Source organism: Hyposmocoma kahamanoa, unplaced genomic scaffold (assembly GCF_003589595.1).
Source record: "Hyposmocoma kahamanoa isolate Upper Pololo Valley unplaced genomic scaffold, ASM358959v1 88, whole genome shotgun sequence".
NCBI lineage: Eukaryota > Metazoa > Arthropoda > Insecta > Lepidoptera > Cosmopterigidae > Hyposmocoma > Hyposmocoma kahamanoa.
The window spans coordinates 13,649-25,575 of NW_020654466.1; positions in this window are offsets into that span (position 1 = coordinate 13,649).

The following is an 11,927-nucleotide window of genomic DNA, read 5'->3' on the forward strand; positions in this document are numbered from 1 at the left end:
AGGGTGCTGGTACAGGCACATGGGACCTGTCAACTCAATTACTCAGGGTGACGGATGCAATGACAGTGCTTCCCAGATCTTTGCGGTTAAACCAAGCCAAGTCTTCGCAACAAGTCATACCATCATCGTCATTTCAGCCGAAAGACGTCCAATACAAACAGGCCTGCACCAAAGAATGTAAATGCTTGCATCCAGCGGATTTCCGTAATCTTCATAAGGTCATCGGTTCACCGATGCATCTTCTGGTATGCAGTCGCTATTCGAGAACTCTTCGGCCCCATCGACTATCTGCTCTGCGAGCGTGCGCCCATCCCGCGTCCGCGCTCGGTGTGTTGTCGTCCATATAAATAAACGAAATTGAATAACTGAAAGCCACCCAGGGGTTCCAGGTTCGATTCCCGGGCCGGGTGAGATATTTGTATGGCCTACATTTATTTCTCTCATGAGTTTGGGTGTAACTTGTAACTTTTTGTGTGAGTTCTGATACTCAGTTTGTTTTATTTTATTTAGTATTGAGCCAGCGAATAGAACAATGCGTGAATGTTTTGTTTTTATTAGACATTCAGCGAAAACACATTGGTATTTATATTTATAAAATCTCACGTGTCTTCCACTGAGGTCTGCAAAGACTCACTACGCTCCTGACAAACCAACCACATTCTCAATTGTGATCGAGATATGTACATCAAAAGTGCTCTCTTGATTCCTTCAAACAACGTGTCAAGAATCACTTCCTCAATTCCTAAATATCGTCTTTTCTCCACTATCCTTTCATTTATTTCGTATACACATCGTTTTTCTATTTTTCTTTCTCCTTCGAAAGTATATAAGTACTTTTTTCTATATTATTGTTATTATTTCTTTGCATCCCTTTCTGCATAGCTCAAATTACTATCCTAAGGTTGTCTGGAAAAAATTGCTACATAGGAATACATTAACTAACTATTTTTAAACTTAAGTTACTGTTTTCTATTGTAACTACCTATAATTTTATGTACAATGAAATATATTTCATTAAGTCATTCGTCAAGGTGTGCTGACAATCTACCAATCTTCTGTCCTACCTTTAGGATTAAACGATCATTCTCTGTACCTTTTAACGGTAATCAGACAGACAGTGTTCACCAAATGGAACGTGGTTAGCCTATAAACGTTTACGGTAAATAACCTTAACGTAAATGCGCAGACGGCAGTGAGACATAAGATTTTAAGACTAAAGGAGTCTGATTGCGCTGACGAGAAAGTCAGCGCAATCAGAATACCCTTTAATCCGGAAAACAGCAGTGCTGCTTTGCATTAATAATTGTCAGGGCGGTGGTACCACCCAGGTAGGTTTTGCACCCTGCTGATTGTAATAAAAGCATCCTCGCTAAACCATTTTATCAAATTCTTAGGTTTCACATTCCGGATAATACTAAGCAACGGGACAAACAAGTCGCGGGCCTGTTGACAAGCGACACGCCTGTGCATAATAGTGGCAGCGCCACTCTGACAAAGATTTGAAGGGTACTGCCATTGCCGTGACCCTGAAGCTAACATTGACAAGCCGCATGTGTCTGTAATTTCACCAGCACCCTTGAAGCGTTTGTGCACTACGTTCGACGGACAATCCAAAATGTCATAGGGATCATAGGTGTACTAGCGATATTTGTATTTTCTCGGATTGAAAGCGACATCAGAAGTGGGTCCGAGTGTTCTAGATTCGTGTAATCTCGGATGGGGAACGAAAACGAGTCGTATGCTGTATATGTGGTATCTTCAAAACCGGAACACAACAATTACATTACTGCTTGACGGCAGTAATAGGTAAGGTGGCAGTAGTTCTCTGAGCGAACTCTTTCACAAGGAGCTTTGCACTGAAATTATTTTTTCGGATCTACATCGCAAACAGACATAAGACTACAATAGTGACGTCCGTTAACTATTATAAAAAACCATAATCCAGTTTAATGATATTTCAGCTATCGTTAACACGTTAACAAATTTTAACAGTTTTTAAAAGAGAATTTTGTGTTCTGTCTTTTGCTATTTAAAACAGATATTTGACCATTTGTCACTTAACCGCGTTTTAGATAGTGGTTAATCTCAAACTGGAGAATTTCTAGTACCAACTTGTTAAGTTTTTTTTTTTCAGTAAGCTGAAAATGTACATTCATAATAACTATTACCATGCTAGTACTGTGGTGGTACAAATAATAAAAATAAATAAATAACGCGCACACTCAACATAGCCCCGCACTAGGTAAACCCTGTGTCGCGGGTGCCATGGACACACATATAGACAACCACAAATTACACCCAAACTCACGAGAGAAATAATTGTAGGCCATACAAACATTTCTCCCGGCCCGGGAATCGAACCTGGGACCTCTGCGTGGCAGTCCGGCATGGTAACCGTTCGGCCACAGAGGCAGTTGTGATGATGATGTGTCAAAGTTACGACGCTATCTTGGCTCGAGTATGGATATACACTAGAAATACATCCTAAAGGTTACTATGCTGGTTTATTAATAATAACATCTTGTGAGTGACAACTGACGGAAACTACAAGTGTAGCGACGATTGCACCGCTACACTTGTAATTTATAAGCGACAGCATCGATACAGTGGCGCGCTTGCATCGCGTTTGCATCGCTACAGTGTGTATCCAACATTGTTAGTCCTAGATAAGATGGGGTACAATAAACTGAAAGTAAGGCGGGATCTGGCGTTAATTATATTACATTTTTGAATTGATAAGGGTCAGGTAGTACAATCCTGGTGTACTATGGCACGTTAATGTGTGCGCTCGTGACACGTGACAGCTGTTCCCCCGAGCACCGTTCACGCGTGCCCTCCCTACTCTCAGTCGAGTAGCTGACACAATTGTCTTATTTCAGTGATTCAAAAAGGTTGCCTTTACCTTGCATGTAATATGTACAGGCGTGTAGCTTACTAACGACTAATTCGTCCCGTCCCTTGATATTATTAAAAAAATGTTGTGTTTCTTGAAATATTTTATTCATGGACCTTCTTTAACGAAATAATCTGTTTTTGCTTTTAATGTTAAATGATGTTATATAGTAGTTTATGTGACTGTTACATAACGAAAGGCATTAAAATATTAGTGTGGGCTTAGAATAATAACGCATAGAATGATAGTTTCATATCAAACGAACTGTCACAAGTGAGGCAAAAATCAAATTCATGTAGGCTAGTTTTAGTAGTAGGTTAATTTTCGGTTTTAGTGAATATTTATATAAAAATACAAGTTGAAACGCGTTACTTCCTTGTGGAATGTCATGTTAGTATCTATTTTATGTTTGTCTGACGTATTTTTACACTCATTTACCGCACATTTCGTCATTTTTAGCTAAAATTCTTGAGCTGTTCGCAGTGCAAGTTGACCTTGAGTACTGAAGGCCCGCCCGCTCGTGTAGGCCCTTTGGGAGCGCTTCAATTTGCCTCACTTAGCGTGTGCGGACTAGGTTTCTATGTGTTATTATTCTAAGAGTGTGGGTTTAAAAACATCACACGAGTGTTTTAATGCCTAATTATATACAGTTACATACACTGCTTTATCTATACACATATTCTAAGTTCTCTATGATGTGCATTGGCGTTGCGGCATTGATCAGAGGCATTAGCAGTAATTATTAGTAAAATAATACAAAAAAACTTATTTCGCACGCATGTCACGTAACCGTAGGTTTTTTTTAATTCATAGACAGGCTAGAGTCGTCCCCGACTATCATATCGTTCGGTATCAAGTAACGTATGAGATTTGTCAAAATTGTTTGCTATTGACATTTCATTTCGAATAAAACTTCATCCCGACTGGTATTAGAATTGAGGTCTAATCAAATTGTTTTGTTTTTCAGATATGTTCTAAATTTGTATGTAATAATAAAATCGAATTTGATGTCATTATGAAGCATCAATAACATTTTCACAGATAAGAAATTTGTTCTAACAAAACTTGCCGGTCGTAATTTGCAGTTTTTGAACGTATCATAGAGGGTTTATGATATGTGTGAACACAAAATAAATAAATAAATCGACTTCAAAATATTGTTGAAATACAAGGACGTGAAATAAAAATAAATTACTTGTTAACAAATTCCTCTGTACTGTAAAATTCATTATCCAGTGAAAGGAGTTTCAGTCGGGTGTAAAACATTTCGTTGTTTGAAACACATTTCGTATTTGCGGTGTTTGTAGAATCTGGGATCTTATTACACGCGGGTTTCTCGTTGCGAGTTCCGTACGACGGGTTTTAAAGTACATTTAATGTTTTCAATAAATAATATAATAATAATTATTATTATTATCATTATCTCGCAACAAGTACAAAATACAAGTAAATAATAACTCATAGTCCCGTATTAGACAAACCCTGTATCGTGGTGCCATAGACACAAACATAGACAACGGCAAATTACACCCAAACTCACGAGAGCGATAAATACAGTCTATACAAATATTTCTCCCGGCCCGGACGCGAACCTTGGACCTCTGTTACCGTTTGGCCACGGAGACAGTTAATAATCAAACATATAGCTTAGATATCGTAGACAGGAGCCCAAATTAGGTAAGTCCTGTGCCATGGCACTCCTCGCTCCCCATGTCGGTAATAGTAATCAGTAAACAAAAATAAAGTTATTGGATAAAAAATGAAATACGAGTCCTAAACTGGAGATAAATAATATTAGGCAAATAAATTAAGAATTAGTAAAAACTTAAATAAAGGAACATTAAATAATAATTAATAAATAAAATATATTTAAAAATTACACTAAAAAAATAAGAATAATAATAGGGCTTAGTCGATGAATGGCCAATTCGCAAAATGGCTACTAGCTAAAATGAGGGCTATTTCGCGGAATGACTAGTTCTGAATATGGCTAACTCTCCAATGGACTAATTCTACAAACGGCCAATTCTCGAAATGGCTGATTCTTGGAATGGCCGATTCTTGATAAGGCCAATTCTTAAAATGGCCAATTCTTGAAATGGCCAATTGTGAAAATGCGCGTATAGCCTAGAGGTTTAAATAATTACTGTTGTAGTAGTTTTTCATTGCAAAAATCATAAACACAGGAATGAAACAAAAAGAAAGATTTTAATGTATACAATATACATTAAAATCTACATTAAAAATATACATTAACCGGCTTTACCTATAGTTCAGGGTGTGCAGAGCACACGGGCAGAGGGTTTTAGCATAGTAGAGTAAAACAAGTAGGGCAACTCCGGACAATATACCGCGCACCGTGTACGGACGTACATGCGTACAAAGGCGCGGTCAGATAACCAGTGTATATACAGATACCTTAGGGCGCGTTCACATTATGCCGTAACGTGTTACTTATCGTTGGACGACTGTCGTGTCTAGCCTGTTCCCATATCACGACTATCTGTCGTGACTGTGTCGCGGACGTTTATTTTATCATTGAATGACTGTCGTGACTAGCTGTTCCCACTAAATCGTAACGACAATGTCGGTTCACGGCAGCCGCCTTGTCGTTTGTACAGCAGAATCGTCAGAAATGTGTGCATCCGAGACGGACTTGGGGCCCTGGACGCTACAGGGCTAGCCGGTTAATATAAATAATACCAAAAACACCAATTTTAATTCACGGGATATTTCCCCTAGGCGCCCACATGACCAGCGTTTAAAATATTTTAAATTAATGTCGCTCCGAGATCGTCGCAAGTTACGTGATGCACTATATCTCCATAAATGCGTTAATGGAATATTTAAGAGCGACGAGATTATTCCACGCGTTTTACTCTGAGATCCGTATAATTTATTCCGTTAACCCATCACGCGATTTTTCCATCCACCGGCTTATAGAACCAATGTCATTGAGCACATTGATTCTATAAGCCGATATTTGATGCTCTTAAAATATTTTCAATGCTGATGGCAGCTTATTATTATGTATTGACTTTGTCTCGATATAGTTTTTGATTCCCTGGCAAAGATTATTTTTTTATATAACATTAAATCACGAGACTAATCGAGCGCCTGATGGTAAGCTACATGTCTGTCCGTAACAGTTGCAGTGTCAGTCTGAGCTTTAAATCGCAAAGATCTGAGGGGCAGTTCACCAGCACCCTTAGGCTCAACTCACACTGGCGCAGAATCGAAGCGTCGCGATGCGTTATGTTTTTCGCCTATAGCATATTCATCTCTATTTTCCCATTATTAAGGTACAAATTTGAAGTCGAGCGGTTTCGCGCGTCGCCGTTACATGGGCGCAATGAGGCGTCAGACGTCGACCACGTGATCCGGGCGCACTAAAGCGAGCATCGTCTCACGTCGACAGGCGTTGTAGTTAAAAAACAGGACGCGACGCGACGCTTCGACTCTGTGCCAGTGTGAGTTGAGCCTTACCCTTCAAAATTGAAACAGTAATGCTGACATTACTGCTTGGCGGTCATTGACTTGCAAATAAATGGACGACGGGTCTAATACAAAAACCACGAAAAAAATGTCCCAAGTCAACCTATTTAAATGTAGTGACATGTAAAGGAATATGAAAAAGCTAAAACGTTGAATTTAAATTGTAATGTCATCGCAGTACTGTCTAATTTTGCTTGCTTCGCTGTCAGTCGAACAAATGAAGACTAAAGCGTGAATGACGCTCTGTATACTATTTTAACGCACTAAAAGTTCGGACACTTTTTAGCGCGGACCCGACGTCCATATAATTGTAAGTCAATATTGGCGGCAGAAATCGGTAAGGTAGCAGTATTACCCTGGACGATCTCGTTCACAAGGAGCTCGGCTATAATACCCCCGGCTTCGGTGTGACAACAAACGCTGGTTCGAATTCAGCCAAAAACTTTTGTAAATAATATCAATTAACAAAAGTTAACAATTTTATAACTTTAATTGCGAAACGGAGCAGGTAAACATGTTCCAGCACAATACGGTGCGAAGCTCATACTCGTATACACAACAATAAGCTCGCGTCGGAACTACTGCGCCATTTTGTAACATTTATTACGTTCGTAGCAACTGTGCCATTTCATTTTAATAAAGCTTTGCGAGCTGTGTTTAAATACAACTACAATGCAATTGCAGAACAAGAATAAAACCCTATGAAATACTTAATAATCACATTTACATTCTAAACTATCTCCATTCTTCTTTCAAATGGCCGTTTTCCAACTGTGCTTTATTTCGCAACGTTTAACTCTGAAATGGGATAGCAAATGGAATTGCAATTGCAATACAAAGTTAAGCAGATAGAGTCGAAATCGGATTACGTAGACACGGGTGCAAATACATTATATTCCGCCACTGATTTACAAATAAATGGACGACGGGTCTAATACAAAAACCACGAAAAAAATGTCCCAAGTCAACCTATTTAAACGTAGTGACATGTAAAGGAATATGAAAAAGCTAAAACGTTGAATTTAAATTGTAATGTCATCGCAGTACTGTCTAATTCTGCTTGCTTCGCTGTCAGTCGAACAAACGAAGACTAAAGCGTGAATGACGCTCTGTATACGATTTTAACGCCCTATAAGTTCGGACACTTTTTAGCGCGGACCCGACGTCCACATAATTGTAAGTCAATGTATTCCACTTAAAAACCTTCATGGCCAAGCGCAGAACATCTGTCGGATTTACCAATAAAACAAATTTGAATCAAAGTGGGTGGCAAACACAGAACAATAAATACAGTAGAAGCGATTTGTTAGAGTCTATCGCGTGCCAATATTAGGACGTCCTGATCCTGTCATTAGTGAATGACATTGTAAGAAAATTTTTAAGCTAATTTGATCTTTAACGTATAGATTTTACTTAATAGTCAATACAACCTCAAATGGTATTGGTTGATTCCGAATAAGGGTGAAAGTGTGAATCAATCAATGTGGAAAAAATATATAGTAAAAACCGCTGTATTCAATAGGACTAGGTACCGATGATTTTTTTTTATATCAACTGAACTAAATAGAACGAGTATAGTATAAGATATACATTTTTTTCAAATGGTTTTCAATTTCGTTTGTAAAAAAATAAAATCTGAAATAAAGCCAGTGTCGGCAAAATTTGTATTCGGCATAGAGTCGATACTAAATCAGCTAGTGGACACATTTGTATTCCTATCTAATAGTATTACACAGTGTACATCATGCGGTGTACCTACTAATTTCAAATCAAATGTTTATAACACATCAAGTACTAGACTTAACAAGGCGTAATTACCATGATTTGACTTAATAAGAAACTTAAATATAAGTTTCAAAATGTTAAGTATTTTTAGGTTTAAGAATTATAAAGCTATGGTCACGCTATGGTTGTTCTTAAAAGAAGATCCTATTGAAAACCTATAATTGTTTAAGTAAATGGGCTCTTTACTACTACATCTAATAAAGAATAAAAAATTACAAATACACTATATCAAATAGATTTTAAATTACAGAGAGTTGAAGAGAACTTGAAACGGTTCTTGTGATATGGCATACGCCCAATCACTCTTTGTCGCCTGAAAATTAGCTGACGCACTACAATAAATTTATCGAGCTACCAAGTGCCAAGTTCCCGAGAAGCTACAAATTGCTCCGGTTACGGTCCGTTAAAACTCGATTTCCTGGAAATCCCTTAACGCCCCCTCCTCCTCCTGCACTCACCTATCCAGGCGTCCAGCGGACCGCGCCGCGGGACAATGGAAGCTTATGAAGCGAGATAATATACGGTATATACCAGCGCAGTTACGCTCCCAACACTATTAAAATTGCTCTCGAAATATAATAATAATAATAATATAATAATAATAAATATCTTTATTTATCTCCACAACACAATACAAAGAAACGTTACAATTACAGTAAATATACATTATTACGTAAGCTTAGAGTAATGTATTGTGGGAGACTGGAGCCCAAACTAAGCAGAGCTTGTAATATGGGTCTCCAGGCACCCAACCCCTAGGATAGTCATGTTAGTAGTAATGATGAGATACAAAAGTACTAAGGGTGGAAGTAAAAAATAAGTAAAACAAATTATGTGTGCGCGCGTGAGCGCGTGAGTGAGTGAGTGAGTGAGTGTGTCTGAGTGCGTGAGTGAGTGTGTGTCTGAGTGTGTGAGTGATTGTGTGTCTGTGTGTGTTCGTGTGTGTTTGTGAGTGTGGAATTGTGAGGTTATTTGACGACTTTTAGTAGATTTTCAGTCTCATCATAGTTAAGGAGCAAGAGATATCTGGTCAATTTTAGTTTGCATTCGTATTTAGAGAGTTCACAAAAAGGGGATAATTTATTTAATTTATTATATAAGAAAGGGCCTAGGAATTGAAAGAAACGCTGAGCAGTTGTTGTCGAAACTAATTTTGAAGGACATATATTTATGCGTCGCGAAGCCAGAAGGGATGGAGTGAAAGATGTCTGAGAGTGTTGTTTCAAAACAGTAAACAAAATAAAGAGCTGCCTGACTGTAAGAACTTTGAATGATTTGTATAGATCAGCAGTCGGGTACCGAAACGGCAGACGTGAACTTACCTTCAGAATTGCCCTCTGGGCTCGTTCAAGGGAAATTAAAAAAGACATACAAGCACCACCCCAAGAGGTGATGCAGTAAATGATAAGTGATTGACACAGAGAGAAATATATTGATTTTAGAACATCAGGATTCGCAATGTTACGTAAAGTTTTAAATATATAAATAAGTTTCCTTACTCTAGTAGCAAGTAAGTCGATATGCGGCCGAAAGCTGAGATGGCAATATGGAAATAACTGACACACCAAAACAGACTGGTTATGGACACTACAACAAAAACGGCATTGTACCTAAAAATTTGTAAGCCACTCTGTATCAAAGTATATAATATAAATACTTTGCCTGATACATTAAAATCACAATTAGTAAATAAGTTTAACTGTAAATCAAAATTATGATTGAAAGAAAAAACATATATTGAAAAGGAATAATTTTAAAAATTAATATGTTATAAAAACGGATAATATAGTGTTACAATGAGATGGTCTAACAATAACAAAAACAGAACTTTTTTCTTTTACAATCTCCGTACAGAGTACTAAAAAAACCGACTTCAAAAGTACGTGGAATTACGTCTATTTGCTAAGTTTCATTGAAATATCCCCTAGTTCGCCACTATACAGGACTTGATACTGGAGATAATAAAAATAGGTTCTCACTACGACACTACTCAAAGTATTTCGAGAGAAAAACGCCTTGAATTGGAGAAATAGCAAAATCAACTAAATAATTGCTAAAAGTAATTGCTCCTAAATTAAAGTTAGGCGCTAGTTATAAAAATGAATCTTCATGCGTGAACAGCCACCCTTTGAGGTGGATGATTTTCTTCAAAATGAAATGGGACCACTATGGAAATATCCCCTTTCCAACAAAAAAAGAATCATGAAAATCGGTTCACAAATACCGGAGTTATCGCGTAACATACATACAAAACAAAAAAAGAAAAAGAACATACACTCTAATTGAGAACCTCCTCCTTTTTTAAAGTCGGTTAAAAACCGGCTTCAAAAGTTCATGGAATGACATCTATTTGCCAAGTTTTATTGAAATTGGTTACAGGAGAAAGTGCGAAACCGGAATCATCACCTAATTTGCCACCCTTAATATTTTCTTCAAATTTAAATGGAACTAATAATGGGGTACCCTCTTTCCTACAAAAATACGAATCACCAAATCGGTTCACGAATGCCGTTTTTGTATGTATGAGTACATTACGCGAGTTATCGCATAATATACATACAAGAAAAGTGCAGACGAATTGAGAACCTCCTCCTTTTCTTAAAATCGGTTAAAAATACTGTCTGTGGTCATTTCAAAAATAATCTAAGAACTGTAGTATATATATGTATTGTGTATGCATATTACATAGAGTAGATTAAGTCATAAATATTCACATCTTATAATCGATCTGTTATTAAATAAAGAATTAGTCTTTGCACGGTACTCATTTGTTTCACTTGCCACGGCCTTACAGAACAATAAATTAAGGTTATTGTTTTTAGAAAATAATATTTTAGCACGCATTTGAAGAATAGGCGGGAAAGTTCGGAGTTGAGAATTCATGAAAAACGCCCGGAACTGGTGAATCGTAAAGGTAGTATCCGTCAAACTATTGTAATTAAATTAGATGTGTTATCTCGTTTACTGCATTTTTCGGACAAAGCCCCTTCAAATTCCACTTCTCTCGGTCTTTACAAAATTCAATGGACACGACTTTCATAATGAAGAAACCATAAAACGACACTCTGAGCTAGGATTTTTTTATGAAAGGGAAATTCTAAAATTACTCGAAAGATGGCAAAAGACCAACGTGGCCAATTTTTAATTGATATTTACTTTTTTAATTGTTATTCTTCAAATGTTAGACTTTAAAGACAACCCACCATTTACATTAATTTCATAACTTATCTAAAATTTCACAAAAATGGTTTTAAAATTACGTACCTATAATCCAAGTCAATTATTTACAAGAATTTGTTAATAAAAAAAAGAGCTTTACAATTTTGACTTTTTATTAGTCATCACTCATCACACAGGTTGTATGCAATTTGCTTTCATTACTTTTTATTCTATTTCATTTTCTATTAAATAACTTTGTCTTTGTTTACTGACCACTATTACCGAGACAAATTACAATAAGTAATTTGACAAAAACTCTGAAACATGGTTTAGTTCTTACAAAAAGCCTTGAATATGAATTTTCAGATTCCTACTTGAGAAATGACTAATTCTCCCAGAGACTACATAGTATCCGTTCAAACTTTCATCCCCTATTTCACCCCCTAAAGTAGTGTCCTTCTTATACGTCTCATCTATCTCTATACAAAAAATTATCAAATTTGGTTGAACGGTTTAGACGTGAAAACGAAACAGAAAAAGATACTTTCATATTTGTAATATTAGTTTCGATTGCATGTCGGAAATGGTTAAATGT